The 4,550-nt window shown below is 47.9% G+C and overlaps 1 long non-coding RNA gene across 1 annotated transcript; it reads left to right on the forward strand.

Annotated features, from left to right (window-relative positions):
- The first annotated feature begins 2,289 nt into the window (after window positions 1-2,289).
- LOC127543090 (uncharacterized) lies at window positions 2,290-3,253 on the forward strand. Its single transcript, XR_007949127.1, has 2 exons — window positions 2,290-2,420; window positions 3,078-3,253. It is a non-coding gene; the product is annotated as an uncharacterized LOC127543090 (long non-coding RNA).
- Window positions 3,254-4,550: the final 1,297 nt, after the last annotated feature.

Genomic DNA, 4,550 nt, shown 5'->3' on the forward strand with positions numbered 1-4,550 from the left:
GTCACAGGAATATTGTTTATTTGGCCTTGAAATTGTAGGTCTTCCTGTCTAAGCTAAGTCATTTCTGCAAGCTAGCTTTGAGAAACAAATTATTTATGTTGGGAAAACTACCTTTGATAAAGCGAATGAAGAGAGAAAGAGATGGGGATGACATAGATAATAACAGAGACAGAATATTAGTGTGATTTCCTTACTGATTTTCATTAGTACAGATAGGAAATCTGCTGTACTTCCCAAGCACTTTGTGGATATATTACTGTGACTAACCCCTTTCTCTGTGGATATATTAATGCAACTAACCCCTTTCTCTACTCCACTGCCTCTTACTGGGAACAACCTAGGTAGATAAGGAGTTTCTTTGAGGGCCAAAATACTCATTTGGATGGCAGATCTCTCAACACAAAAGTCATCTTTATTAGCAAGAATACTGGGTAGAGTTTGTGTACCAAGACAGCTCCAGCAGAGATGCTTGTGATCTTTGACCCAACACATTTCTTCTTAAGTTCTTGCCTATCTGGGGGACAATTCAAAGAAGGTTATGTATATAACAAGTCACTCAATCAGTGTTAGATTGCTAGAATAAACCCGACCTCTGACAGATTTGTGAATTTACTGACTGATTTGCCTGTTTGGGATAAACATCATAATGGCAGAGGAGAAGAAAGTTGTATATTAGGGTATGAAATTCATACATTTCCATATTAATTATGATTAATTGATTGCCTTGGATAAATCATCCTTGAAATTTCCATGAAGAAATCTCAAGTCTAAATATAGTGTGTTTGAATGATGAAAATGGACAAGAGATGAGCTCACAGAGCAAGAAGGTGGTAGCTGGCTAAAAGACTTTCTCCCCCTAACTATTCTGGAAAAATGATTATGAGCTACCAGTTTACTTTTGTGTACACTCCCCCCTCAGTGATGTCACAGGTTCTCTGGCAACTGCTCAGAGCGTTGCCTGGTGAAACAGTTCTGTTGCCTGACTGGTATGAGTTGGGAGCTCAACCCCAGCTCAGTCTTGCAGAGCGGACATTGTGAGCGGTGAGAAGCCTAGGAGTCTCGGAGTCGAAGAGTCATCAATTCCTCGTCCATCGGCAAAAGAGCGGCACGACATGGATCGCAATCCTTGGGAATCATCTGAAGCCTCACGCTTAGTGCTGCTGGCCTACTGCCTCTTCCAAATGATATGGACGAAACTCAATGTCTTACTGCTTTGCATTGCTGTAAGCGTGACGTACCTTACCACTCTGTACCTGACCATCATGACAGCAGTATTCTATTTTTGTTGGCAGAGAAGAGTGCAGGTAGGCCAGCAGCTCATCAACTTATTGTCCCAGAAAATGCCAGCAGAGGAATTACTTTCAGCATACCAGGCTCTGTGGGATTCCCTTTGCGGCGACAGGACCTGGTCCTTCGGTATGCTCTTCATGGTTTTCAGCACTGCCCAGAGGAACACCCAGAGGCTGCTGTATCAACTAAGAAACCAGCTGAGTGTAGCTTTACATCAGGCGATGCGCTGGGCATACTGTGGCCAAGACATCGCCAACCAGCATAGGTATCAGGGCGTCTTGAGAAACACCATCCTTCAGCTCTTTTCCACCTTGCTTTTGGGCTGCTCAGACAGGATGTGGACCGCCATCTCTCAAGGATTAGAGACCATCAGAGCCTTCCGCTTCATGGATCATCCCACACAACACCACTCTGGCTGCAGATCCGGCCGACAGCTGAGCGAGACTCCCTCCTGTACTTACCTCGGCAGCCGCACCCGTCTGAAAAGACGCTGCCGGAGATCCAATCTTGGCGGACACGCCTCCGCTTCTGATAGCCCTGCGCCGTCCACCAGCGTGGGCTCAAGCGATTGTCACTTTTTTATTTCCAGGGTCCCCTTCGACACCGGTTCCCAAGACAACACCGAAGAGGCCGAGAAAATGGAGAGGAAGGAGGAGGTGGCGGAAGAGGATAAGACTGAAAAACAGGCCGAACCCAGAGCGGAGGAGGAGGAGAAGGAGACGAAGGAGGTGAAGGAGGACAAGATCGTGGAGGAGGACAAGATCGCGGAGAAGGAAGACAAAGAGCCAGAGGAAGAAAAGGTAGAGGAGGTGGTGGGCGAGAAAGGGATCGAAGGTGGTATGGAGAAGGAGGAGGAGGAAGAGGAGGAGGAGGAGGAGGAGGAGGAGGAGGAGGAGGAGGAGGAGGAGGAGGAGGAGGAGGAGGAGGAGGAGGAAGAGAAGGATGATGAGCAGGAAGAAGAGGAGGAGGAGGAGGAAAGAAATGTGGAGGAGAAGGAGGAAGAGGATGAGAAGGAGGACAAGGAGGAGGAGGAGGACGAGGAGGAGGACGAGGACAACAAAAAAGAAGAGGAGGCGGAGACCAAGGAGGAAGGGAAGGAGGAGGCGAAAACCTCAGTTGCCCAGCAAGAGGTAGCTGAAGAGATGAAAAATCTCTCTGCTTTAATTTCCTTTATTTACTTATATGGCACTTTGTGCAACAAAATAAATTAGTGTTGAATTTAATTGAAATTACTTGGTCTTGGTGGCTCTTTTTTGGCCCTGGGGAGGGGGAGGGGGGCCTAGAATTTCTTAGATTGGGGCGTTGATGGTGCGCTCATTGCCACAGCGTGCTTTTTTCAAAACAAATCCAACAGACCGGGGATGGAAGGCCAAAAAATGGCTTCCACAGCCCGAGTTAGGAAATCAGGGCTCAACTAAAATGCCTTCAGTGCCCACTTAGTACTGGGCACTGGGCTCCAAAGAAAGGCAGAAACAGTCCCTGCCTTCAGGGAACTTATGCCCCCAGGAGATCGTAACTGCCATTTGGACCGGCCTTCAGTCCTAGGCCCGTCTGCTCCAAAGGGTGTGGGCCAAGGAGAAAGCGCTATCCTATGGTTTGAGATGGGAAGGGAAAGGGAACCCAAATTGTAGACACAAATGCATGCCTGGAGACGTTGTTGTGTTTCTGGGGTGATTCCTGGAACAGAACTCGATTCCAGAAGTTCCTTGCCAGGATTCTGTGGACCAGTCACAATGGGAACCTGCTCACCAGCCTGCTGCTACTCCATTGATTCTCTCTCTCCCCAGGGTGCTGCATCCAAGTAGTAAGGGTCGAACACAAGATTTGGCCTCAGCTTCCCGATTCCCAATGCGATTCCCTGAATCAAAGAGGCTATGAGAAGAGACAGCAGGAAGTCAGCATGTCACCCAGAACCCAAAACACCCAAGGGCCCACAAACAAATTAAAAGAGCGTGTCCCTAAAGAGCCAGACTCTTTTTAAATGCAGAGTGTCCAGATCGCAAAACCCCAAGGCTAAACAGGAAGCGGTTCGGGGTGAAACCTGAGCACTGAGCTTTCTGGGGACCGAGAAAGCTGGAAAGTGCAGAGTGGCTGCCAGTATGTGCGAGGCCGGGGCTCAGGTGATGGGTAACTGCATGCAGGGCTCAGGGGATGCGCCAGTGTGGGTGGGGCTCAGGTGATGGGCCAGTGCCAGAAAAGAAAATGCTCCAGGATCACCACAGGAAGAAGGAAGTGACACATGCTGGTTTCCAAAAAGGACAAATGCCACGCCTGCAGACCTGGCAGCCAAAAGGCAGGTGTGGGGCGGGGGAGAGGATGGGACCTGACACAGTTCAAGGTGGAGGGGACCCATCTGCAGGGAGGCCTCACCCAAGAGGCCTGCTCTGGCTAACATGCGCCCCAAGGAATCTTGGGACCCTAGGAACCATTCCCTAAAACGAAAAGTGACTAAAGTGGGAGGACACCAAGCCATACTCACACAAGCAAGACTATCAGAGAACAGAAGCACACACACATATGGTCACAACTATACACAAGAAAAAAAAAACAGCATCACTCATGGGCACACACACAAAAAAACGATGAAATCAAAAAAAGGAAGACGTCAAGCCATACTCACACATGACTACTAGTGAAGGGCAAATGCGCACATACGAGACAGGACAATGCAGCAGAGCAAGAGAGAAGCACACATGTGCAAATACATGAAAGCAAAGAGGAAAAGACAAAAAGCTCATACTCACATATATGAAGGGAATAGCACACACCTACATCCACAAGAAGACACACAACAATACATACGACAACATAGATAACCACTAAAAGACACACACATACAAACATACATAGCCAAATTCACATGTTCTCTACAAAATAAGGGCAGATATACAAAGAGGTGCACAAGAAAACAGGGCAGCACAGGACACACAGACACACAAAGACACAGAAAGTCACAGATGGGAAGAAACAAACCCGCACTCACACGTGCACTAATACTGAAGGGAACATATACAAGCACACAAAGGTCACAATACACAGGGCAACATGGGTCACACAGACACACAAAGTCACAAAAAGTCAAGGACGGCAAGAAACAAGTGCACACTCAAGCGTCCACTACACCTGAAGGGAACATACACAAACACACAAAGATCACAATACACAGGGCAACACAGGTCACACAGACACACAAAGACACAAAAAGTCTCTGATGGGAGGAAACAAACCCACACTCACACATCCATTAATACAGAAGGGAA

Source organism: Antechinus flavipes, chromosome X, assembly GCF_016432865.1.
Source record: "Antechinus flavipes isolate AdamAnt ecotype Samford, QLD, Australia chromosome X, AdamAnt_v2, whole genome shotgun sequence".
Taxonomy (NCBI): Eukaryota; Metazoa; Chordata; class Mammalia; order Dasyuromorphia; family Dasyuridae; genus Antechinus; species Antechinus flavipes.